Below are 27,768 nucleotides of genomic sequence, written 5' to 3'. Positions count from 1 at the left end.
ATCGTGTTTTACTCTAATCTTGATTGAAGTCACCGACCACAACCATTTGTCGATGTTGGAGCAACCGCCGGATCTGCATAAACGGGATGCGGGGGGAGATTCGTCTCTCACTTAATGCGTTCAGGGGTGGCAGGTGTGCCGGCTTGGGTGGGTAAACATAGCCGTTAGTAGTCGAGAAGTTGGGGATCTTACAGGTGCGAAGCGATTCCACGCACGTTCGGCACACGACAAACGTTTCTACGTGCTACCCGGGGAAGTACTGCCGCTGTAAGTCCTGACTGCATGCGGGTGCTACACGGAGGTCCATGGCGAACCACAGCCGATCACACACAGAGCACGTGGTGGCGAACTCGTTCTGGACGAAGTGTCTGTTAACGTTGTTTGTGGCTGCCTGGAACTGTTGCAGCACCGTTGTGGATCAGGAGGAGACGCGCCTTCCATGGCGGTGCCGGGGTGTAGTTGGCCATCCTCATCATCCATTTCGCTCGATTGACTTGTACTTGCTCGGCTTGCCGCGGCAAGATGGCGGTCACGGCGCTTCCGAGCTTCATTTGCCTTGGTACCCGGAGATGCAGCGAGTCGCTACAAACGCATTGCTTCTCTTGCTTTGGCCCGTCGCGTCCCTGGACTCTGTGGTGTCGGACGCGCCTCACCGCCCTAATATGCGAAGAATATATACGCTCAGCCTCTCTTGAGCGCCGCTTGCGTTCAGCGGCTGCCGCACGTCACGTGTTGGGAGACACTTGTTTGGCGAAACGAGGCATCCTTCCCACACGATACCGCAAAGTAAACCGCCGCCACCGCCACACCACATCAAAGCAGACGGTCGCCACGCGTGCCTCGCGACAGTGACGTCAGGCCACACAGTGCCCAATCGGGAAGCCACCTCAAGCGCCTGACGACAGTGACGTCATGACACAGAAGAGACCAGTCAGGAGTCCGGAAAGCTGTGACAGTTTCTGCTAACGCCAGATGACCTTGACAATGAGCCATTAAAGGCTTCCGCCTTAAAACGGGCAGCAATCCCGCACGTCCAAGGCGCGAGACCCTGGCACGGGTGCTTCGATCATATATGACGCGCAGGCAGCGCACATTAGGCACGAGCTAGACAACGTGAAGGACCGTTTCGACGAGGGCAAGTTTGCAGGCGCCGTATACGTCATACCATGTGCAGATTGACCATACGTCTACATAGGCGAGACCGGCAACCTCAGACACGACTAAACAGCGCAGGAGTGACGTCACTAAGCAACACGCTGCTTCAAATGCCCTGGCGGAGCATTGTGCGACTATGTCACATACTATCTACGGGGTAAAAGCACGTGTGATGGCCAAGAAGAAGAATCTATCTTCACGCTTTTATCTAAAGTCATTGATCACCCAAACAACTCCGCACACCCTTAATCGCAACGACGGGAATCTTCCGCCAGTGTATTCCAGATGCCTTAATCATGTTCTACGCCGCACATAAAAGCCGCGTGCTATGCCGGTTTTCACTGATTGTGAACAAGGCTCCCGTGGAGGAGCCGAAACGTTAACAAGGATTTTAAATTGATTCTTTGGTTGGTGTTTTGACCCTTTCACTTAAAAACAAACAAACGGAAAAACGCCGATCAGGCAAATTTAGACGTTTTCCAGCCATGGAAGGTGTGCAGGAGATTGCTCCGCTTTGATGGACGCCCTTTTGCTCTTCTATTATTTGACCCAGGACCTAAGTGGCCGACAAGTACTTCAAATCGGAGTCACGATTTCCCTGCACCTTTTCTTATAAAATGTTCGAGCAAATGAATTAAAGCACAGGTGGCAAGCCAACGACAACATTCGTTACGAAAGAAACCTTTGTGAATTAAATTCTTGAGCGCTATGAAGGTAAAGCTATTCCCATATGTTTATATTCCATTTCTGCCACTATCGTTCCACGATTAGCCAAAAAGTTTTCGGGCCGCCCTCATTTCGTCTGTCCGACAAGCGACGTCACGAGAACGACATGATGTGTACACACTGATTATGCACAACTAGGCAAAACAACAACAAAAAAATAGTTTCGTTTTAACGCCTTCTTTCGCCATTAGCCTCTGCTATTCGTCAAACTTTTTCTGGCTGCGCCGACTTCGCCTGTCTGTCACGCGACGTCACAAAACCGCGAAAACTCAGCATGTCGAAGTGCCACGTACGCACTAAATATACACAAATAAGTCGAACAAAACAGTTTTTCTTTTTTTTGTCTTGGAATTGCCGGAGACGGCCTCGTTCCGAAAAGAATAAAAGGTGGCTGCTTGCCGATTGCTCCGTCACTGGCTACTTGAAGCTGCCGCAGAGAATGAATTTCTCTGCGGATGATGAAAAAAAAATTCACTGACAATTGCGATACTCGCTAATGCGGAAATTGAGCGCAGCTTATACGTGTTTTCATTTCGCGATATGTTGGCTGGTGCGGACAATCTGTCTCGTGCAGCATGCTGCAAACGGAGCGAAGTGTGGCGTGACTGCCTCGCTAATCGCGAGAAGCAGCGCGTGGGTGACGCGTGGGCGCGATTCACAGACCGCCCAGACGACGCGTTCTGCTCTGGCGCCATTTCGTAGCCATCGCCGGCGCAGTGCGCGTCTTGCGCGGCACCTTCGCTTTTCTTCCCACGATTTCGCCATGACCTCCTCTTCCGTTTTCCTCCTCGCGCTCTCTTCACTCTCACCGCTTTTTTCATACCCCTGTGCGCTCCAACTGCAGAGTTCCCTCTTTCATACGCTGCGCTCGTTCGCTCGTAACGTATAACGTTGTCGAGCACCTTCGGCCCGTATACAACCTTGCCTTGCCTGCTCTTCTTCGCTGAGGATCCGTTTTAGCGGCATTTTAACCTTCCGTTGAACGCCACCGCGATTTTATACCAGCCACCGCAAGCTGGCAAGGGAAATTAGACCGATCATAGAGACCGGCATCGTGCCCTCCTCTTCCGGTTGTCTATTTTCACTGCGCTAGTTCAGACCCACCGAAACCATCTCCACTTCTGCGCAGTCCTCACCTCTCGTTAAAAAAATTCTGGGGTTTTACGCGCCAAAACCATGATATCATTATGAGGCTCGCCGTAGTGGGGGCTCCGGAAATTTCGACCACCTGGGGATCTTTAGCGTGCCCCCAACGCACGGGACATGAGTTTGTGCATTTCGCCCCCATCAAAACACGGCCGACGCGGGCAGGATTTGATTCCGCCATCTCGTGCTTAGTAGCAAAACACCACAGCCGCCTAAGCCACCACGGCGGGTTCCTCACCACTCGTCATCCAATTAGATAAGAACAACGTGTCAAGGTAGGCAATGCTATATTTGCTGTGAACGCAAACAAAAGTGACCTCCTACAAACGAAGAGAGCCTTCGATTGGGCTTTCACACAACGCTGCGCGTCTCCGTCTGGTGCTTGCATCGGCGGTTACGTATACTTGACGTCAGGAAATTGGAATAAAATCAGAATGGAGTAGTTTTCGTTATACGGCCCCCATGGACGCGTATTTTGTATTCGTTCTATTTAATTTTCCATTCTTCTTTTCTTATCACGCGGCGCACCGATTGGCCGATCCCAGCCATAACGGCGGCGTGCGAGTCAGGTCCGAGCAAGTGACGAAGTGCGAAAAGAAAGGAAAATGAAATGAAGCGTTCGCGAATACGGCCCCTGGATCCGTATACTCAAAGCCGTTTTTTCGGAAGCGTTGGTCATTGGCCGGGTACGTAAGCTCTCATCGTGTTCGCTATCACCATTGGCTCACCCGTGTTCTTAGAAACCGTTCTTGCGTATTACGAATAGCTTTCTGAATCCGGAGGCTGAATTCGCAAAGCCTTTCCTTCGCAGAAACTGTTTGTCATGAACCGATCTCCTTTGCTAATGTCACGTTCGCTGTCGCGATTAGTCGGCGCCTGTTCTCCCGAACCGCTCTATAGCGTATGATATCCACTGTGAATATCAACCGAGAAGTAGACCGAGCAGGCCGCGAAGGCACTTTTGTACGTGACACGATGCACATCAGAGATAGTGTAGCAATTAATAAAGGTTGACGTCGATTCGCGGCACAGGCAGTAGCTTTTTCAGGAGGGATTCAAGGAATCAGGAAGGTAGATAAGGTATTGAATGTAGCGACACACCAACAAGCAGCAGAATTAGGCCACAAGGAGTTAAGAAAAGACGCACAAAGGATAAGTATAAAGACAATAAAATTTGTTACGTAGACATGCAGGGTGATCGCAAGCATGAAAAAGGCTGGAAGTTCAAACGCAGCTGAATGACAAGCTACTAGCGCGTACGCCTTGACCTAAATGCATCCACGAGATTTGGAGCAGCCGTCTGTTATCGACAATTTTGTGTGGGAGGGGTGCAACAGAATGACTGGGTCAAGGAAAGGCGTAGGCGTAAGCAAGCTAATTAGCTTTTTACAGCGAAGCTGTTACCTCTAGTTAGTCGGGCTTTTTTGTCGGCTCGTGCTCATCGAAAAACAATACCGTCACCTAACGGCCGCTGCCACTCAGACAGACCTCAAACGGCACCTGGAAAGGGTCTTTGAGTTTCCACGCAAAAGAATTATGTCCTCTCGTATAATCTAATTACAATCCGAAGGTATGTGTCCCTACCATGTCTTCAGCTGGGGTGTAAGTCGTACTTTACGAATTTTCTGACGGCAGTACGACCAGTAGCAGTTTGCTGCCTAACACGAGCAACTCACAGACAGGCTCACAGACAGTGCGCAGAAATTACCAAAAGGGCCGCATTTCTAAACAAGCCCTGAGCCTCCTCGAGAAACTGGGCAGTTTTGAACTAATATACATTGTCCGGGCCCCGGGACGTGGGTTCATGGCAGCAAATCTAGCGGCTCAGGCCGCTGCCCGAGATCCCATTCTCCGGGCTATACCACCGGGTTCACGAGCCCCGGTTTACCTACACGATGGCGTCCCGAAAACGTACAGCGACATCCTGAGCCACTACGGACTGGGTAGGAGGAACTGCCCACCCCCGCATCCCAAGCTTACTAAAGAAGAGGCGGTGATCTTCCGCAAACTACAGACCGGCACATTCCTTCACGGCACCCTGCTAGACGCTATGTATCCTGCCAGCTACACTTACAAGTGCGCCTTCTGCTCTGCGCCCAATACCCTCCACCACGTGGTATGGGAGCGTGGACACAACCCAGCGATACCACACATAACTGGACGAAACGTCGAGCAGTGAAGGCCGAGCTGACAAGCCCGAGCCCCGAAGACCAGCATTGTCTGGTAAGCTGGGCGAAGCTATCGGCTCAGGCCCACGGCCGAGGTGGAGTCGGCCCACCTCGGCCGACTCCACCGTCAGCTCATTTTTGTAAATAAATTTTATTCCTCCTGCTCCTTCACTGTGTCAGGATTCACAGAAATACTAAGAGGTTTACAATAGGTGTACATGAAGTTGCATCGGAACAATTGCAAGAAAAAAATAGATGTCAATATTTGATGGAGCCGCTCGAATATAATGTAAAATAGGTGCAGATGAAAAGCCAGAACAACTATCGCAGCAGCACATCCGGTACAGCTTACACCCAGAGAGAAAGCTCTTTATCGAGCTTTCTTTATTATAGCCGGCGTATATTCGCCTACAAACTCCTCTTCAGGTGATGGCACAAAAGCAAAGAAAGGTCCTAGAAGACAGTGGATATATAATAAAAGCAAACTCCTGACAAGATCACAAGAACTGTACATGTAGCTTTCAGCACTCTGTCTCTCTATCTCTCTTTCGTGAGTGCGTATTCCCGGTCTTCCGCGCTGTTGACAGGGTGTGAATATAGCAAATTAAAAACCCGAAGTTTGGAAATAATATGAATGTGACTCTGCCGATGTTGACACAAGTCGAACGCCGTCATGCGTATTCGTAACCGTAACGAGTGTTGACTATAGACCGTTTTATCGGCGAGGAGGAACGTAACCTCAAACCAGCGCGCCGCGCCGCTCTCCTCGCACTAAAATGTGCGGATTCCGTTTTCTCCCAGCGACAGCTAGAAATGTAGCGGTTTAATTGCCAATTAGTGAGATTATAACGAGTTCTGTCGGGGATTTCTGCGATGTCAGATGACTCAAGGTCGACGGGCTACCCCTCTGCTGTATTCGGCTGCAAAAATAACTTTGGGAAGCAAGCGCGAAGCATCTTCAGCCGCGGCAACTTCGTGGACACCGCCGCTGCGACAGCGGAGAAGTGTCCGTTTTGTAATATAAACATTATTTACAGAATGGACTTCATGCCATCGCGTGTATGTTCGGAAGGTATTGTTCCCATCTAGCGCTCCTCGACAAACTCGGAACTCAGCAGCCATGATCAAACTGGGATATGAAAGAAAGGTGCGTATTCGAGTCGGTCAACTATTGCGAATGGATGAAGTTAACTATTTCTTCGTGCACGCACATTAAACTTTCTGTTCAAATGTGTTCTAAGATTATCATGCTTGGCAACCAATTTTTTGGCGGAAGTTGACCGAGGACGTCTTATGAAAACGGTACATGCTGACTAAGAAATGAAGGTGTGTTCTTTTATATTCTGTAACCAAAGCCATGCCTACCGTGTACCGGCCGGCAATAGTTCACACGGGCTCTCCCGTGCTTCCGAATCTCGCCGGCAAGCTGTCGGCGCCGCTCATCGCGCGCTGTATTACTGCAGAAAATAAAGTTGCTGTTGCAAAGAGTAGCTCGTTTTTCACCTCTCTCGAGTAGGCGTTGGTGCCCTTGCAAGTACAGACACCATTGGAGACCTCAGAGCGCACATAATCTTTCAATGCGTCGCGTGCGTCTGCTTGATCGTGGCATATTCGCGGCCACTGTCATAAGCTCATTTCATACATGTGAACCGCCCTTTCAATGGAGTTATTTTACAGTTCTTTATATTGTGAAGCCTGATGCCCGGGTGCCGAATAAATTATGTTTATAAAATCGTACCGCGAAAATTTTGGGAGCACGAAAGCTGTCAAAAAGTGCTTCCTCGGATCTTCGCAGTTATCTGGATTCGGAGGTACGCTGGTGCGGCACACCGCATAACACATGGAGGCACCTCTGATTGTTCTCGCCTGGGTGATAACTTAATAGATATAAAGTACGAGTTAAAATACACTCATTTATTTACAGGTATCCATCTTGACCACTTCTTTCTCTTCCTCCTCTCGTTCTTGTCTTTTCTGTCTTCTTCTTCGCCGGAACATCACATCCTCCCGGACTTCGGTTTTCATCCCTCCTGGGATGATAGGGTATGACATTTCCCACTGTTGCTATTTCAGTTTTTCCTTCCGGTCCCAAGTAGTGCAGCGATTTCAAGATTCCTTGTTGCTTGACGGTCTGTGTAGGGCCCAGAAAATTTGGACTTCGGTCCATCTAAACTCCTCCGGACTAAAACTGTATCTCCAGGCTCTATTACAGGCATCTTTGGGCTATGTCGCAGATCGAAGTGTCTCTTCATTGTTGATCTGTAGCGTGCAAGCTCCTCTTCCGTCTTGCGCCTTTCCTGCAGATCTACTTTCCCAACGATTCCAAGGTCGTAGTCGGCCGGTAGCCAAGTTGCTTCGCCTGATGCAGCAAAGTTAGGCGTGCATCCTAATCCCATGGTATGAGAATGATTGTGGTGCCTGACTGCTGCTTCCAAGGCACACTTCCATCCTCCATGGAAATCCTGGTAAATTGCGATGAATGTTTTCAAATCCCGAATGAGCCTCTCAGCTAGGCCGTTTCCTTCTGGATGGTAGGGTGTGGCAAATCTCAGGGCAATTCCTCTATCACGGGCCCATTCTTGAAGCTTCTTACTGCGGAAAGCTGGCCCGTTGTCGGAGACCACTACGTTGGTGTTCTTGAAGATATTCCGCTCCAGTAACGTCAAAACAGAATTGGCGTCTTCCTTTCCAGGCTTTGCAGCTGCCATGCGTGTGCATTCATCTATTGCGACAAGGAATGCCTGAGTCTTACTGACTCCCTCACCTCGCTTTTTTAGTTCGGCAAAATCTAGATGAATTACTTCAAATGGGACTTGGGAATGATTAGCGATGACCATTTGATTCCCTCTTGGACGATACTTCGCCTTGTTAATTTGGCACTGGTGACATGTTTGCACGTACTTCTTGATGTCTTCCTTCATATTTTTCCAGATGAATCGACTTTTTATCTTCCAATAAGTTTTCCAGAATCCATCATGCCCTCCTGACTCTGGGCTGTCATGGTACAGCTTCAAAACCTTTTTCACCAAAGTTCCTGGCACACAAAATTTGCCATTATTGCAAGTCAGGTCTTCGGTGCCTTCCCACAAGCTGCAAACATGTTCATGATCAGATGTTCTCACTTCTGTGATGTGAAGCCTGGAAAGAGCATCTGCGTCAGGAAGCTTATCACCAGGTCGATGGCTTACATCGAAAGTGAACTGTTGTATTTCACTGATCCAACGCGCCACTCTGCCCTTGGGCTGGGTTAATCCCAAGAGGTAGGTTAACGCTCGGTTGTCAGTGAAAAGCCGGAAATGACGACCCTCTATGTAGCTTCTGAAATACCGGAGTGCCATCACAACAGCAAGAGCCTCTTTTTCTGTGGTCGTATAATGTTCTTGGGCTTTTGAGAACGTAGAAGAATAATAGCCAATCACCTTGAGCTGGCGTCCTTGCTGTTCCTTTGTGTCTCGTTGATATAGAACGGCCCCTGTACCATATTGTGAAGCGTCCGTACACAGCTCGAAAGGCTTGTTGAAGTCAGGTAGCACAAGCACAGGATCCGACGATATAGCTTCAACAAGGTACTCGTACGCTTTCTCGCACTCTTCACTCCAGATAAATGGCACATCCTTTTGCGTCAGCTTGGTGAGGCATCTTGTCTTTGCAGCGTAATCCTTAATGAACGCACGAAAATGACCGGCGAGTCCGAGGAAAACACGGAGTGAGTGTAGGTCATATGGCTTGACGAGCTTCTTCATCCTTTGTATAGACTCCTCTTTGGTTGTTTTAGTTTTGCCGTCAAAAACTCTTCCTAGAAAGACAACATTTGTCTGAAAAAATTCACTCTTGTTCTTGTTAATCTTTAACTTTGACTTGCTGAGGGCTTCTAACACGCACGAGAGGTGTTTTTCATGTTCTTCTCTTGTACGTGAGTATATGATGATGTCGTCAATGTATACGTTACAAAACTTTCCCAGGAACTCATCAAGAATGCCATTCATCATTTTCTGAAACCAAGCTCCAGAATTCTTCCAACCGAATGGTAAGCGGTTGTACTCGTACACATCGAAAGGTGTTACAAAAGCAGTGTACTGCTTGTAATCTTCTTGTAGTGGCACCTGCCAGTATCCTTTACAGAGGTCGATCCGAGAGAAAACATTTGATCCACCAGTTTCATTGATGATCTCGTCTATTCGGGGCATGGGAAAAGGAAACAAATCAGTCTGGCCGTTGATCTGCCGGTAATCTGTGCAAAGGCGAAATGAGCCATCGTCTTTCGGTACTATGGTGACTGGTGACGCGAAAGTGGATGTTGATGGCCTTATAATACCGGCATTTAGCATTTGCTGCAGTTCGGCCTTTAGCCAGGTCTTTTTCTCGTGGGAAAGACTGTATGGCTTTTTACGCACTACTGTGACGTCACGAAGCTTAAACGGTACCTCGAAGACATCTGCTGCTGGCGGGTACGTCTCAACACAAATGAGTTCGGGAAAATTTGGCAGTATCTCATCAGCATTTCTAACTCTTCGATGTGAATTTTCAATTCCACGCAAGTTAGGCCTAAATGATCCGTCAATAGTCACTTCGTCTCTCCAAGAAATATTCATCTTCAATCGCTTCATATCAGGCCGAGATAAAAGAAACAGGAAATCAACACCCTGCATGACCAGGGCATCTACTTTTAGGTGATGTCCACCAAATGCAACCTCTACTTCTGCCCAGTGTTGCAACCTTCTAGTTTTTCCATCATAGCTTTGAACACTAACTATTCTTCCTTCATACACCTTGCTCGGTTGGATGATTTCTTGATTTACCAGGCTTACAGATGCTCCAGTATCAACCAGGGAGTCCAGACTTTTTCCATTTACCATCATTTTAACAAATAGGAGATTTGACTTCAGAAGGTATACATTTTCCATCGTGTCACATTGGTCGGACTCGGTATTAAAATATTCTACCGTTTCGCCATGTGCGTCAATGCTCAGTGGTGGAGTACTATGCCTTTTGATGGGACCGTGAATCAGAAAATCACTGGACACATACTTAAGGCAAGCAAGTAAGTCATCCGTGGAGGTTGGACGGTGTACACAAACCTCTCTTTGCGATTCGTTAGTCATGCCTTGAATTATCAGGGGAAGGATTGCAGAGTCCGGTAGATTAGGGTCGGCAATGTAGAGTAAACGTCTCTTCTCGAAAAAATAATCCATGACTGTCCCTTCTCTGTGTCTGAAAGCTAATGCGTCGTCCCATCTGTCAACCGGATTTCGCTCAAAAGCAGAAAGAAAACTATCTTTCCACTTCTGCCATGAATCACAGCATTGACTTGCGATTCGCATGTCCCACCATTTACTGGCATTGCCAGATAAAAAACGGCGCATGTTACACACTTTGTCGTCCAATGACGTCCAGTGGTTTTGCGCACATGCATATTCATAAAATCTGAGCCACAAGTTGGCGGCATTAGACACCCCATCGAAACTGTCGGGCTTGAACTCTTCTTGATGTGGTTTCTGTGCTCTTAGTGAGTCGCTAACTGCTTCGAAAATCAGTCGCTGTTGCTCATACTGCGTGGTCTGCTGCTGAAACAGCGCTTGCAACAAGGCGTTATGCGTGTGCTCAGTCTCGTTCTTGGAATCTATCCTTGAATGTCCCGGAAACATAACCTCAAATTCAGACATAGAAGCATCGATTCTTACCACACCTTTCTCAACGAGGGCCGCTTCGTTCAGTTGACTCTTCTCAGCGATGATGCGAAGCAGTTCCGATGAAGTCGCTGATTCCTGAAGAAGCACTGGATCTTCGCCGTCAAGCTGGTAGGTCTTCACGGTGGTCTGCCCATCTGTTCTTCTTGCCAACGTCACTTCAAGCCACATGGTCGGCTGCGCCAAATATAAAGTACGAGTTAAAATACACTCATTTATTTACAGGTATCCATCTTGACCACTTCTTTCTCTTCCTCCTCTCGTTCTTGTCTCTTCTGTCTTCTTCTTCTTCGCCGGAACATCACAATAGAGTTCAAGGCAATAATAATGCGTTACATTTTACGTTACGTATCGACAATGTTCAGACTCGTCTCGCCTCCTATTTCGATCGTGGGCAGAGTTGCGGGAGCGCCTCTAGGCCCGTCGCCGTTCGATATTGGGGCTATATCGAAGCTAAATTCTCAGTGACGACACTCTAAGAAGTTTCCCAATCCGAACAACTTTTTGACACCTCTCGGGAAAGCGCGAAAACATGCCACTCGTGGTCAACTGCACGTTCGCCGTGCACCCTCCAGCGCGATCTCACATACCAGCATGGTGCCGGGCGTAGACGGCGCTGTGGTCGCAAAATGGCGGCGCTCTCAATAAAACGGTCTATAGTGTCGCGAAGAAGGTATGCCGCGGATCTCTATTTTCTTTTTTGCTTTTTCTTTCTTTTTTTGTGTGAATGTGGGGTATTCCTCTATGCGGGCGAGCCGGGCGGAGAGCGGTGTCCGAGACGTGGAACCACGAAAACGTGCCGTACGGGCGGCTGGAACATTTTCATGCTAGTGGTGGCGCCGGCGAAAGTGGTCGTAAAGGCGCCTCGGGCATGTGCTCTCGCCTGGCCGACGCAGTCCTACATGAAACTTTATCTGGGTGCGCGCCGTCCAATGATCCTTCTGCATGTGACCGATATTGAAGGGACCCCGAAACAGCTGGGGGCGTCTGTGCGTACGTGTCGCGGTCGGTTTTCACTCAGCTCTCCCATCAATCAGTCATGGTTATTCAATTCTCCAAACTATACGACATGCTACGAGTCCGGAGACACTGAACACTTTTTGTGGTCGTGCCCGAAATTCCGAGACGAAAGGGACGCTCTCTTAAAACATCTGCAACAAAAGGACCTTCCACATACGTGCCTGCAACACCTTTCGTTCCCCGAAAGACCACTTATAGCCCGAAAACAAACTTCACGTCTCCCTATCGGATTCTTAAGAGACTGGTTTGATGTACATGAGGTAAAACACCACAGTGATTTTATAAGAGACGCTCGGGCGGAACAATTACCGGCCTTTATCGCCAGGCTAAACCCGCCTGTTGCTACAACTTACCACCACCACCACCACCACCACCACCACCACCACCACCACCACCACCACCACCACCACCACCACCACCACCACCACCACAACCACCACCACCACCACCACCACCACCACCACAGTTTCGTTCCTTGAGCGGTGTTTCGACATCATGTCTGGTCGATCCGATGGTTGGACAGTTGAGTTCTATGTTCAGTTTTGGAAACTGTTATAGATGAATAGGCTGCTCAGTGAAGGGACTTTGTCGGCGCCTCAAAGAGAGGGGCTAATCAATCTTCTTTGTAAGGATGAGTCGAGAAGCACCGACCTAAGAGCATGGCGTCCAATCACACTTCTGAACTGCGATTAAAAGCTCATAGTAAAGTGACTTTGTATGCGAATCACTCCAGTTGTTAGCACAGTGTTGGGCCCATTCTAGGCATGTTGTGTTCAGGGGCGCTCCACTCAGCTTCACGGTTTAGCAGTAAGGGACCTTTTCTTGTGGGCAAATGCCAGGATACTTCCAGGCATTCTCTGCTCCTTCGATCAGGAGAAGGCTGTCGATATCATTAGCCACTGGTTTCGGAAGCGGCTGGCGTTATCGTGGGTTTGCGACGAATGGTCCAAGCTTTGTATATTCTCGACCGACGTCTGGTGTTCTCATACAGGATCGCATCTCGGAGGCTTTCATTGTGGTTGTGGTGTACGGCAGGGGGATCCTCTCTCGCCTGCCCTCTGCGTATTCGCTTTTGGACCGTTTCTACAGACGTCGTCTTGTGACAGTAGAATTGGCAGGTTATACTCCCACCAAGTTTTACTCCAGTTGCACTTTTTGCCTACGCAGATAACTTGTCTATCGTAGTCCCAGGCGAGGCATCAGCCGGCACCGTCTTGGATGTCATGGACGGTTACTGCAGGGGGAGTGGTGCAAGGTTGAATAGGTCGACAAGTGCCAGCCATGTACTTGAATTCCACTTCATCCACTCCGCAGCCCGTTCATGGTCTACCCCTGTAAACGAGGTTGCGAAATCTAGGCTTCCCATTAGATCCAGGTGGTCTGTCTCTTGAAAACTGGCAGCAAGGTGAGAAGAAGCTTGAAACCAGAATTCAGAAATTAAGCGCGTTGTCGTGTCCACTGGCAGCTCGAGCGACAATTCTTCAGTCACTTCTGTTTTCTTTTCTCGCGTATGTAGCATGTGTGTCTCCTAATCCGAACCAAGCTTATCTTGGAGAGGGTCCTGTTTCGTTTCCTTCGCAAAGGAACAACTGGCTGTGTAGTTCAGCGGGTGCTCAAGTTGCCCAGGGAGAAGGGAGGACTCGGAATTCCTGACCTGGGCATCGTGGCTACTGCACTACACGTCAGGTGGACCTAGGTCGCCCTTAAATTGGATATGCTGCTGACTCGAAGTGTTACTTCCTTTTTTGTTATCACTCGGCTCTGTTCGTTTTCGCAAAGCACATTCTCTCACTGTGTGCCTCGCTCAGGTACTCATGTCCGCTATTTATGCGGCTGCTGCCAATTCTCTGGTACGCCTCCGCAAGGTTGACCCCGGCATTTCCAATTGAAGAACTAGTCGATATCCTCACCCTAGGTCTCCCCCCGCACTGCCAAAGGTACGATCTGTCCTTTCACAGGCCAAGCTGGAAGCTCATTATGGCCGGCTTCCTTGACGCCAGGCGAGCTACGTTCATGTACCGCCTGGCGTGGGGTTGCCTGCAGATGAGCTACAGACGCTTCACAGCCATCCCGACTCGTGGGGTGTGTCCTTTTTGTGGTGGTAGGGAGGATACGGTTCATATCTTTTCGCAGTGTTTGCTTTCCGCAGCTCTCATTCAACGGATAGCTAGTCTCTTTAGCTTCCCAGGTATTGCATTTCAGACTCATTGTTTCTTGCACCCTTTGCCTAAGAAGGCGATCAACCACTTCTTGCTTATTCTCGTCGAGTGCTCATACCAAGTTTGGTTAGCACGCTGCGATGCAGTTTTCGGGGGGACAGCGCCGCGCCTTCACGAAGTGCACATCAGAGTCATCAGTCAGCACGGAAAGAGGTATGGTTCTATCTCACCTGGGAGCGGCATTGCCTAGGCGAGAAGTTCCTCGAAGTGTGGGCTCACCCTGTTGTGGTTTTTGGTGAGTCAGGTGGAAAGCTCTCCATTAAGTTATGATGCATGAGTCTAAGGTCGCTCGACTTGGCCTTGTGCGCCAGTCTATCCACGTGTTTTTGTTCGTCTTAATGGAGTCCAAAGCCAGAACCGGTCGTGGCGCACCCTCGTGCGGTCGCGCTGCCCCGCAGACGGTTTTGGTGCTCTCCATGGTTGTTTGCCTTTACCTCCTCTGGGTTAAGGCGATCCGAGGGTCTGTCGGGCTCAAGTCCTGTAAGACTGACATGGCTCTTTGTGTGGTAAGCACAGTAGCTCAGTTAGTGCTGCTCCACAGCAGCCCCCTTGTCCGGGAAGGACCGTTGCCCCGAACCAAAGACCCCCCCCCCCCTCAGTCAACCCGGGTAGTGGGGGAGGGGGGAGCACCAGGGTCAATGTAACGAATGATGCTGGGTTGGTGAGTACATGCAAGCTCTGGGACGCGGCACCTACGGGTACCAAGTCATCTTCTCATCTGGCAACGGTGACCAGGCCAGTCAAGCAGGTCGCCGCCGAGAGCTATGACATCGCTTTGTATGTTGTATGTTTGACAAGTGTACCGTGTAACTTTAACTTAATATCAAGTTCAGTAAAGCCAGTTTGTCAAATGCTGCTCTTCGTCGTAGTTGCCGATCTGTGCTTGCCTCTACCGGAGCCCACCCCCTTCATCGTCGTCTTCCGGGTGAGCTGATGCGTCTGAATGCAAACAGCTGTTTGCATTCAGACGTCACTTCGATACAACAGCTATCGAACTATGTTTGATGCGTCGCTATAGGACAAGTGAAAGGGTTATGCTGTCACTTCTCCCTACTGCCAGTGTCTTCGCAGCGCCTAAAACTTGAAGTATCCGTACAATCGCAGCCTGAGAGCGACGACTAAGCCCTTGAGATAAAAGTATCGCACCAAAAGGCTGGGAAAACAGCGAGAGAGGGGAGGAGGATGAAGAGTCCGAGAAGCGGCGGCCCTCCAAGTGATCACTCAGTTCCTTGATCTTTGCAAACAAACACGGAGCGCGCGGGTGCTCTCTCCGGCGGCGCTTATCGACCGCGAGGTTGTTTCTCGGTTCCCGTGTTGGTCCGCACACAGCGTGCGGACCCCCAGCGCACGCTTGGGCGGGGGTTGGGGGGAGGAGGCCCGTTCCTTCGAACCGGCAAACAGCGCCGAGAAGCGGGGAGAACTCGCGCCGCGGTCAAGTGAGGGGCAATTTACGGCAAAACCACGTGATGCTATTCAACCTCTCCCATTGGTTGTCGGGACCTCGCTGGGGGTCTCTGATGGGCGGGTTTCTCGAGCGCCATATTGGAAGTCGGCCGGACGTCGGCTGCTGCGGTTGTCGCTCTCCTGCTACTGCACTGGCGTGTCACGTGAGTGCGCGGAGCGGCGGCGGCCCGGCGGCCGTCGAAGGGAAGAAAAAGCACAGCGCCACGCTGCGGACGGCGCAGTCAAGGGGACGAAGCGCCGAGTAGGAGACGGCCGCAGCGCCAAGAGCGCGGGGTTCCGCTGCCGACTCCGGCCTGCCGCCTGCAGCAGCTCTTCCCCGGAGCCGTGCGGGCGGCCCATCCCAGCAGCCACCTCGGAGCCAGCTGCGGACACACGGTTAGCCACCACGCACGTTGCCTGTACTCGCGGTGATCCGTACGCGCGCCGCTCTGCTGCTCCAACCGGGTCACAACCGCGCTCTCTCGCCGGGCTCTGGCGCTGCGAATTTAATGGTCCTCACCGGCGCAGAGCGAGGATCACAGTCAGCGCCCAGCGATGTACCACTGCAGAGTGCATGCTTTTCCCTATCCCCAAAACGGACGCTTCCTCACCGTCATCAGGGGTTGCTCACTTTTACTTTCGCATGCTTGCAGCACACATGACAGAAATACCGTGGTGTCTGTATTTCTGTCATAAGAGAGAGCGCTAACAAAGTTCCTAGTGCTGCTTCTTTTTATCTTCCTGTTTTTCCAGCATAACCAATTTGTGGAAATATATTCTGCGCGGTGAAAATTCGGCTTCGCTGCTCGATATTAAATAAAGCGAAATTGTCGGAGCTGCCACGGACCCGATGTTATCTGTCACAATGTTTCCCGTTATCACCTGAAGGCACGTTACGATATAATATCGTGACTATAAACCACATTACTCACCAGGAAGCCCTTCTAGCGTCGATATTTAATGCGAAATATAGTCGCCTTGGGCTGAATTCACAAAACTATTCGTTCGTAAGTACTGTTGGCTATTGGCCGGCCGCTCTTGTTAATTATATGTGCCACAATACGATTCGCAGGCAGCTATGCTAAGAACAGTTCTAGCGTGTGAACAATTTTGTGCATACGGACTATTCTTACTTAGCACGCAGGTATGGCAAGATCTATCGCCGTACCAGGTTACAGTGCTCATGGTATAATACACTGCGGAGTGAGTAGTACTGCGCTTCTCAAACATACGTGTTTTTCGACCAACAAAATATCTACAAGGTCTTTCTAGTGCGCGGGTCCGGTAACGTATCCCGTCACAAGCGACTTCGAAACCTTGGGCACGCGCTGTAAATATCTCAGAATGATTCGTATAAACATTGCACTGAACGGCTCGTGCATCGAAAGTAATGTAACACACGCGCAGATGATGAGACAGAACCTATCGCAGCAGGACATGCGCACAGATAACGGCGCTTGTTATCAGAGAACGCTGAAAATATATAAGACCACGCGGTAAGGCAAAGCATGCGCGGATGATAAGCCAGATCGACATATCGCAACGCATGCGCATAGCTAGTGCCGGCTCTTATCAGAAGGCGATGCAAATATCCCAGATCACGCACTCGGCCGTTATTGCTAACCGTTTCGAAATTGTTAAAAAAGGATTTTTTTCGTGCAAAAATCGGGTTTCATTATTGAGGCACGCCGTAGTGGAGGGCTCCGGTTTAATTTTTGCCACCTGAGGTTCTTTAACGTGCACCCAATTCATAGTGTACGAGCGTTTTTCGCATTCCGCCCCCGTCGGCATCCGGCGCAGTCGCGGCCGGGGATCGAACCCGCGAGCTCGATCTCAGCGCCACGCCATAGCCACTGCAGGGCTACCGCGGCAGCTCCGTTTCGAGACGTATGCACTATGATCCTTGCAATAATGCAGTATGTATGAAAGCTACTGTTACTTGCAGCAGTAATTCTCTACAAAAGTACTACAATCAGACACCGACGCCACATGAAAGAAAATTTACACGCAAGCCCTGAATAGTGTGAGCTTGCAAATGAAGTTAAACTTCCGCGACGTGAGTGCTGTGCTCTCGACAGCTGAAGCCCGCATTCGTTAAAGAGTCTGTGCGAAGCGATTACAGGGACAATTATGTGACGAAAGTTTCCCGGAATCGGAAAGAAAACTTGGGTGTAACTGTGGACTCCGTTCTCGCGGGTTAAGCTAATTAGTGCGGGTCGAAGTAAAGATAGTTGCGCGGGTGAGCCGTTTGCTGGCGAGCACTGCTTTACTTTCTGGTGCCGTCATCTTACGGTTCGATGCCGCTCTGTGAATTACGCATACGGCTCGCGCGCGTGCGTACATTCGCAGATTTAAGACAATGAGTGCGGTAGTTAGGGCTAGCTACGCTGTCGATGGCTAAGAGTATCAGACGTAACATTAAGTTGTTTACTAGCGCTAATGACTGCCGCTCCGTGTCGAGGTAAAACCGTGTTGAGATGTAATGTGCGGTTGTGACATGGTTTATTGCGAATAGTGCTTTTGGTCATCACGGACGGAAAATATCTACGGCTATAGCATCGTCTCGAAGCGAGCAGGTAGGACAAGTTCAGCAGTATAAATGGCAGTAACATTTCTAGTCAGAAGCCCGCTTGACCACGCACACGAGCAGGTAGGACAAGTTCAGCAGAATAAATGGCAGTAACATTTCTAGTCAGAAGCCCGCTTGACCACGCACACCTATGTGTTCCCCAAATCCCTAGCTTTTCCCCAAGCTTGCCTTCTCCAGAAGTCATCGATGCCAATGCCACGGGCCTTCTCTCTGGCAGAACGGCAGCCCGGATTTCGGGGAACGCGTTGGCCGACAAGAGTGCCCTCTGTCACTGTTCTCCCGTTCCAGGATGACTGGTCGCCGGCCCTGTTCTTTGGCGGTTTGGCCGGGCTAAACTCTAGTTGAAATGAGCTGTCGCTTCCACAGGCTCAGGAATATAAATGAAAAGGTTATGTTTTGCGGAACAGAATGTTATATGCGAGTCGCAGGTTTGCAGATGACGGTTCAGCAACGCTGGAGATGACTTGGCGAACACTGGAGACGAAATTACAACAAATTATTGAAGGCCTGAACTGGAAAAGTCCCAGGATAAGTTTCGAGATTAGTAGGCAGAAATATTCAGAAGAGGTATCATCAGTCATGGCGGCATTGCGTGAATATCCAAGCAAATAATCTATAAAGATTTCACAGCTACATTAATCCTAAAAAAAAGAGCCGTAAAATATCGATCAAGAAAATGCAAGGAGACACAATTTCTCTGAAGATATATTCACTACATGCTTAGAAGTATTCAAGTTGTTAGACTGGGAATATTTAGTGGTGAGGATCAGTGACGAATATCGCACCAACCTTTGCCGTTTGCGCATGACATTGTCCTGTTCAGTAATGATGTAAATTACTTGTAACAAATGATTGAGAACCTTAGCCGACAAAGTGTAACAGCAGGTCTCAAGACTAATACGCAGAAGACGAAGGTAATGTTCATAGCCTGGATAGCTAGCGAGAATTCGCGATTTTAAATCAGCCCCTAAAATCAGGACAAGAGTACGTTCATCTAGGCCATTAGTCATGAGGGTCACTGATCACATGAAAAAAATTCCAGAAGAATAAAAATGAATTGGAGCGCATACGATTGGCATAACCAAGTCATGGCCAGCAGCTTACCGCTATCCTTTAAAGGAATATTGTACAATCACTGCACTATACCATTACTAACATATGGGGCAGAAGCTTGATAGGTAACAAAGCGGCTTGCAAATAAGTTGAGGACCAGGCAAAGATGGATGGAACGAAACATGTTAGGCGTAACGTTAAGAGACAGGAAGACAGTGGTTTGAATTAGACAGCAAACGTCGGTAGCCGATATTCTAGTTGGCAATAAAGGGCCCCTCACCATTTCTGTTCATTTCAGTCTGGCCATTTTGAACTGACAAGCGCAGTGCAGGCATTGCACGATAACGATCGTAACAACTTTCAGCGTATAAGCAAAATTTGCTATGGGGCCTGGTGAAGGGCCATTTAAGAAGAAGAAATGGAGCTGGGCAGGCCATGTAATGCCTAGGGTAGATAATCGTTGGACCATTAGAGTTACAGAATGGGTTCCTAGGGAAGGGAAGCGCAGTCGAGGACCGCAGATAATTGGGTGGTGGGACGAAATCAAGAAATTTGCAGGTGGTGTCACTTGGCACAAGACGGGGATAAATGAAAATAGCTTGGAGAAGCCTTGGCGCTGTAGTGACAATAAATATGATGACGATAAAGCTGAAAAGTAATAAGCAATAAGGTAACATACCGAGTTGTGCGCAGGGGGAGGAGGCAGCGAACAAGAGCAGACAATTGGGCAAGTTAATATTTGTGGATGAGGGCAGCGCAAGGGACAAAAACGCAAAAAAGCCGTCTCACTTTTTTAGTTTTCGTCTCGTGCGGCTACCCCAATCATAAAGCGAACAAGAATTCATGACTGGAAGTCATGCTCCGGAATCTGTGAATGAGCACCTTCATCTAGGCCCCGTAGTCGCAGGGTACTCGGGTTGTGAGAAAATCCAATCCGTCAGACTCTAGACTAGTGTCGAAACGTTGACGTCTACGATGACGTATGCTGAGCGCTGTGATACGTAACGTTTCACAGGTCGGACAGGACGTCCGAGTTCACCATAGAAGTCCGCTGAGTGTCATAATTACCTAGCCGGCCGTCAGTGACTCATCTTCTACACCTAACGCTCCGCCTGTTTCCATTCCGTGGGACTCTACTCCGATGCATAGCCTCAAGTTCTTTTCTCCGACGGGGCACACGCGCTCTGATGCCCCGTATGTCTGCTCTGTTCCCCGTAATTGCGTCTGGGCTGAGAAAACCTTGCTAGCTGTCTGACCTGGGCCTGCAGGGGTTCTACGCTTTGAGACCCTGTGAACTGCCCGAAACGTTCTACCACCTCGTTCGCAACAAATGCTCACCAACCGCTGAGACTGGGCTGTGTCAATGGATAAAGGCTACTCGAGAAAGAGTGCTTAGTGGTTCCGGGACACGTGCAGGCCAGCCTGTGCTCTATGTGTGGTTACTCATGGACAAATCGGTTCCATAAGTCACCTATCCAATTTCTGCGCAAAGCAGGCCTGCACGCATTTATTTACCGTTTATCTGACTACATTAACATGCTGTGTGGTGTAATCCGTGCGCTGAAAAAAAAAAAGGGGGGATGTCTTTAAACATATGAGCGCATACAACCGAAATTTCCGAGTCACAAACGCAGGCTTACTGGTATGTTTGAAAAGTATATAATCACATACAGGGTGTTTCAGCGAACACTTTCGAAAATCTTTAAGAGTTGCCTATGGCAGATATCACAATTCTAGTTCATGAGCTGGTCTACTCGAAGTGGCGGACAATACTTGCAAAAACGAATTGAGATGCAAAATCCACTAATTAATAAAAAAATAACCAATTAAGTTTTCACTAATTACATTGTGGCCCATATTGCAATTTACAAATTCTAGCCGTAGAGTTCGCGAGGCGGATTCACTTGGAACGAATTTTCAAGATGACACGAGTTTTCGAGATATATATTCCCGAACTTTGCGGAGAAATGCATTGGCATTCCAGTTAATTTGTTAACAAAACGTCGTTTGATACACTGAAGCACACAAGTAACTGCAACGCCGATGCATTTCTCCGCAAAGCTCGGGAATTTATATCTCGAAACTGGTATGGTATGGTATGAATAACTTTATTTAGGTCCTGAGGGATCAGTCTGGGACTGATGCGGGCCGCTCCCACGTCGGTACAGAGAGGCCAAGCCCCTCTGCTGTCACATGGGCCCTCTGGACAGCCCTGAGTTGTTCCGCCAGCACTTCACTGTGCAGCATCCGCTGCCACCACTGTTCACCTCGAGAACCATCACCGGCCAACGCCAAGCAGCGCCAAAGCATGTGTTCTAAATCGAGCAAAACCCCACACTTACTACAATAGAGTGAAACTCCGCAGTCCGGATTAATTTTGTCCATGATGACCGGGTTAGGGTACGTACGTGTCTGCAGAAGCCTGTCGTCCTGAGAATTCGTTCCAAGTAGATCACTGCTGGAATTTGTAAATTGCAATATGGGTCATACTATAATGAGGTAAAACGCTAATTAGTGAATTCGTGTTAAGTAGTCGATTTTGCATTTCAATATTTTGTGCGCCATGCCACAACCACTAATGGCGTTTTTCACTGGTCGATTCGGAGCAGGATTTCTTGCTCCGCGGCAAGGAATCCGAATTTCACTGGTCGATCTGGAGCGGGTTCGCGCGTTCCACTGGTCGTTTCGAATCAACTCGCTCCGCGCCGGATCGCTCTCAGTTGCTCCGCCACCGAGGCACGGATTCGTTCGGAAATAGCTCGCGTCACTTCCGTCTTCAAGCGAAATCGGTACCCACTCGGTACGCACAACATTGTGTTGCTTCGCAAAATGGCTGCGTTCGGTGCTGCTGCAGAGCTCGCGTTTAGCGTTGAGAGCTCGGACGACAGCGATTACGAGGTGACGCAGGTGCTGTACGAAACATTCTATGCACGTTGTCCATACACAATCCTTGCGGGCGCGACATGGAAGTGACGGACTCTGCGACAGCCGCGGCCAAATTACGCACTGGGTACGGCGATTATGGTTGACGTGGAAACGTACAGAGCGGAAGTCGGGCATGGTTTCCAGAATAGGTTTCTATCACGTGTACGCATACTTCCTGTGTGATCCCCCGCGGAGCGTTTTTGCGCTCCGCTGACCGATTCGGATTTGTAAAACCCGAGCGCTCGCTAGATGATTTCGGCGGCCGCTCCAGATTGACCAGTGAAAAACGCCATGAGCTACCGCAGCGAGTCGCAGTAGGCGATGGCCGAGGATGAGGTGACAATGAAATTGGGAACTTCTCAGGCAGTCGGACTACCCAGGACGGCAACGATTGGGGATCGCTGGGAGGCTTGCACATAAGAAGAAGAAGAAGAAGAAGAAGAAGAAGAAGAAGATGATGATGATGATGATGATGATGATGATGGCGACGACAACGACGACGACGACGACGGTGAACTTGTTTTGCCTTGGCACTTAAGCTACGCACGCTTGCTGAAAAGGAAAGGTCGTGATGTTTCGGAACGCAGGGGCGCTTAGGCTCTACCCATTACTCCTGGACACGGACTTACTATAGGAAGGGCTGAGCGGGTGAAACAGAGAGCGCGGATGTAGCAGGTGTGCGAACCTCAAGCACGGAACCATAATACCGCGTGTGTGTCAGTTAGAGCTCAATGTATTTCAGACGAACTGTCCTCGAGGTTAACGTGTCGGGGAACAACAATGTGCACAGCTTAAGTGTCTACTAGCCACATTCCTGGACCATGGAATCGACAAATTGCGGCAACGTAGCCGGAACTTGTGGCATAGAAACAGAGCACGGAAATATCTGTAAAAAAAAAAAAGCTATTATACAGCGGCTTAAATTATCAATCAAGATTTATAAGGACATGCGGATCTTCAAAAAAAAAATTCTAAAGAAGGAACGAAACAAAGCGCCCAAAATCGAGCATTGAGATATAGCGGTCGGTCAAGTTCGAATGGAATAAATTATTGCAGATCACAATCATGCGGGCTACTTCCAGTGCGAGCGTTCTTATCCACGCCGTGATATTGATCAGTGATTTCAGCGAGCGCTCCGAGCACAGAAAATTGTCGCATCTGACACGAGACTTCCATCACCGCGGAGAAAAACAATTAAGGGCAATTACGGGAAGCCAATTATGAGAATTCGTTGGATTCGTGAGACTATGGCAGCGCAAAATAAAACGGGACACAAAAGCAATACACAGAGGAAGTAGCGTATATCAAGTGTCAAGCTCATGAGCCACGATCCAGGGAGCGTCTCTATAGCTGCCAGTATAAAAATAACTCAAAACGCTTCAGATACGGAAGAAGCATGCTCGCGCTTTTCCAGGCTGGTTTGCTGCGACTATATATATAAGCACTCTCGTAAGCTGGCATTTATTTATTTATTTATTTATTTATTTATTTATTTATTTATTTATTTATTTATTTATTTATTTATTTATTCATTCATTATCTTTTTTTCTGAAGGGGGTACGCGTGAACGAGAGCCGAGGGCTCGTATTCACAAAGCCGTTCTACAGGCTTGACTGCTTCGTGATAGAAAAGGCGCAGGCCAAATGCAATAGCAAACATCCTTATTCGCAAAGCTGTTTACGCGCCGGTTCGCACGAGAACAGTTTGCCAGCCAATTGCGATTGAGAGTTCCGGAATTTACACAGCATACTAAACGCTCGAGTGATTCGCAAGCGCCAGCCAATCGTTTCCGGAATTCCGGAAAGTTTCCGGAATTTTTAGAAATCGCCTGTTGCAGATAGCAGAATTCTTACCCTTGAGAAGGGCAGCGGATTGGGCGAGTTGGTGTTGCATGGTAACAATAAAATTCAAACAGCGCTAAACGACAGGACCAGAATGAGGAGGAGACAAGTACATCAGTTGCAAGAAGGGCGCTGTCTACCAAATTCCTTTATCTTGTGGCCAAACTTACATAGGCCAGACAGGCCGTTGCATCAATATTAGACTAATGGAGCATGCCAATTCATTAGACAAAAAAGACACTAACCTGGCAAAGCATTGCAGTATTTGTAAATGCGTACCTTTCTTTGACGATACACAATTGTTATTTTTTCATAGTGACAAGACTACCAGAGAAGTCGCTGAAGCTTTTCATATCATCAGAAGCGTTAGCAAAACATCTTTGATCTTGTCAGCGAAAGAAATGGCATAGCTGCATAAAGGGTAGATTGAAAGGCAGGTACAACGCGTGCGAATGTTGGCTGTCCGGAGTTTGTATCTGATCATCGATGCATGACCGGGCGCATGCGTGCCCAGTTTTGTACGTATAAATGTTGACTTCTTACTTCAAATAAATCAGTTGTAAGTTCAGCGCCGGTTTGTCTCCTCCTCATTCTGGTCCTGTCGTTTAGCGCTCTTTGAATTTTATTGTTATCTTACCCTTGAGCTGGATTGTTCAGAGAGGCGGACATTACTTGCAGGAGAAATAGAAAAAAAGTTTTAACTAATTAGCGAGATTAACTAATAACTTCTTAATTAGTTTACGGCACATATTGCAATTTACAAATTGTAGCCGGTGAGCTTGCAAGACACACCAGTTTGGAGATATGCCCTATCAAAGCAGCCGTAAATATGCGCTGTTGTTCCACTTACTTTTTTAACAAAACGCTCTGTTATGCATTGAAGCACAAAACTAGAACGCCCATATATTTCGTCACACACTTTGGCAATCAATATCTCGAAACCGGTGTCATCCTGGAAGTTCAATTCACGTGGATACGCCTTGCAATCTGACCGGCTACAATTCGTAAATTGCAATATGCATCGTAAATTAATTAATCAAGAAGTTAATTAGTTAATTTTCGTAAATTAGTTGAATATGTGTTTCGATTTCTCGCTCTAGTAATGTCGGCGCCTCTTCAAATAATGCAGCTCAGGGAAAAGAATTGTGCTATCGGCCACAGGCGATTTTTCAAAATTCCGGAAAGCTTAGAAATGATCACCCCGCATACAGGGATCATATACAAGTGAAAACGGTCGGCCAATTACAAACGTTTCTTACAAATTAAAATGTTTCGTTAACGAGGCTTCTGATGCCTCTAAATGCGCTGCTTGTGTTCATCTTCTAGGTGGCCGAAAGAAGAAGAAGAAGAGAGAGAGATTGGTAAAAGCCAGTGTATGGAGTTTCAAGTATCGCCCGTGTGAACATAATCCGCGGTTGCGAAATGACCTGCCCGAATGCACTCAGAACCGATGTTAATTTACTAAATTACAGCGATGGCTGGTAAGAGTATACTTTAACCGTATTTTGTTGTTGCAGTTATCACCTTGTTTATCGTCACAATATAAACTAGGCATAAAAAGTCTCGAATCCGCGGCCCACGTGCCAGCCGCCGCACCATCTTCAGAGCTCTCAACCGCCATCTGCCGTCATCCTCGCCGTAGTCTTCGTCTGGCTATAGCTTTGCCAACGTCTTGGGTGATGTTTAAAGCTTTCTTTTGTGTGGTTCGCCGCGTTTTTCTTTTCTTTCTTCTTTTTTTTTCTTGCGCAACCGAAATGTGTACTTCGATTCGAAATAGTTCTTCGTCGGATCTCTAGCTATCACCATTGACCGCCTCCTATCTTTATAAACCGCTACAGCGAACGAACAACCCTGTGAGTACAGGCCACTAGGGCATAGGCACTTCGTGCGCATGTCATAAGAATTACAGGAAACGTCTAAACGCGACAGCGAGCATGTTATTGCTCACTGCCACCCAACGGCAAAGAGAAAAAAAATGTTTCACGCATGCTCATGTGTGAATTCGCATCTAGCAGCTGAGGTGACTTCATTCAGGCGATCCAAATGGCCCGAAAAGCGCTGTGTGCTTTGGCGCCTGGAGGGGCCTGTTCCGCCGCGACGCTGCCAGGCCAGCTGCTTGCATGCACGCAGGGTGCAATGAGCCGTGCGCATCGCTTGAGCCTCGGGTGTTAATTGCCCGTAGCGAGGCGAGCCGATTAAATCCCGGTAAGTGGCGGCGAAGTGAACGCCGATGCTTCTCCATCGGCCTAATTTCGAAGGGAATTGATCCAGGCCGAGGCGCGGGCGCACGTGCCAAACTGGGCCTCGGATCCAAGGACGCGTTCATTATGCACTCTCGTATGCGCTCGAAGAAACGCTTCGCGGCCATTCCGCACTTGTTATGCAACTTTCATCCGGCGCCAGTGGATCGTCCGCAGGGGACGCACAACTCGCGCAGCATAGTTTCGTGCTGCTGGTCCTTGGGGGGGCTCCCCTGTTGGGACGCGACGGTTGGGTCGAAGAGTTCGCTATACTTCGCACCTCGCAGTGCGCTGGGCGCAACTGTTCTTCGAAGTGCGAAGCAGGGGCGCAAATTAAATACCGGTGCGTTTACGTGCGCGGTACGCCGTTACTTGGGATACGTATCAACCACAAACACGCGCAAAAGCAATCGAGGAAACCCTGTTTGTTCCCGTAGAACGATGGCGATTCCGCGCAGAGAGCCGCCCGTCCTTGAATTATTAATCCGGATGCAGAGAAAGGTCAAGACGGAACGAATAACCTGTCCGAGCAGTAGATTGCAGCCAGCACCGACGTGCCAACTACGCTTCTTAAACGCATGGGACCCAAATGCGCCACGGGAAAACAAGCAACTGATAAAGCAAGTTGTTAGCGCATTACACGTGGAAACTCGCTGCCCGGTACGTGTCGTGTTGCATCGTACAAGTTTACTGTTACGTAACTATACTGTGTTGCGTGAACGGCACCCTTCACGTTGCCATTTTTCTGGCTATCCATTATGCGGCGTAGCGGGCTGTCGCAGAAACCTTCAACGCTGCGGTCTTTATGCAACCGTGACTATAGTTTCGTCCACAATGCGGTTTTCAGTGCCATAAATGAGCCTGGTACACCGTGCGCTACTTAAGTCGTGTTTGCGTTAGTGCAAAAATTATTGGCGTAAATAACGATGTCTCAAGCAACCGCAAGCTGGAAACACGCGCCGAAAATGCCGCCTTCCTCGAATATATATATATATATATATATATATATATATATATATATATATATATATATATATATATATATATATATATATATATATATATATATATATATATATATATTGTCACGTGGTAGTGACGGTGAAGAAAGAAGCAATACGGTGGAATACAAAACTAGCTTTTATTGGGCGAACCTGTGCCCACAAAAACAGGCTACACTTATAGCACAACTATAGCGGCGAACACGGTCGGCGATCGTCGGAAAACTGATCAGCCGGTCAAGCGCGTCGGCTTTTATAGATCAGTCGTCGAATGTTCCAGATTAACTGATGGGACCCGCGTGTCTTCCACAAAGTTCTACACCATTCGTGTCACGCGATGAAATCTGATAACACAAGGTTCGGCGACAACAGACACGCGGATAGAAGCGTCGATAACTTTCCAGAAACGTCGGATACATGCAGGCGCATCCCTCGCTGTGCGATTACAGTTGTTAAGCGGCGAAACGTGGTTTCCCGATAAAGATAAGTACACGTGTCAATATATACCGCCTGACCGATATGTAGATACGCGTAAACACGTCCCTGCGAGAATG

The 27,768-nt window shown here is 48.7% G+C and overlaps 1 protein-coding gene and 1 long non-coding RNA gene across 3 annotated transcripts in view; one reads left to right on the top strand and one right to left on the bottom strand.

Annotated features, from left to right (window-relative positions):
• LOC139052896 (uncharacterized) overlaps positions 1-27,768 on the bottom strand; it is a 186,053-nt gene that overhangs the window by 10,012 nt on the left and 148,273 nt on the right. The gene's annotated exons all lie outside the window — the stretch shown is intronic.
• The window catches only part of LOC139052886 (ubiquitin-conjugating enzyme E2Q-like protein 1), a 177,635-nt gene that overhangs the window by 66,528 nt on the left and 83,339 nt on the right, over positions 1-27,768 (top strand). The window contains exon 1 of one of the 2 annotated variants that reach the window (XM_070530043.1): positions 15,813-15,960. The exons of the other annotated variant lie outside the window; for it this stretch is intronic. The gene's annotated coding sequence lies outside the window, so the exon portion shown is untranslated. Of the gene's footprint in view, positions 1-15,812; positions 15,961-27,768 lie in introns of those variants that run through there. 2 annotated transcript variants of the gene reach the window in all.

This window comes from Dermacentor albipictus, chromosome 1 (genome assembly GCF_038994185.2).
Source record: "Dermacentor albipictus isolate Rhodes 1998 colony chromosome 1, USDA_Dalb.pri_finalv2, whole genome shotgun sequence".
In the NCBI taxonomy this organism is placed as follows: domain Eukaryota; kingdom Metazoa; phylum Arthropoda; class Arachnida; order Ixodida; family Ixodidae; genus Dermacentor; species Dermacentor albipictus.
Note: the sequence above shows the minus strand (reverse complement) of the source record. Positions and strands in the feature narration are given on the sequence as shown.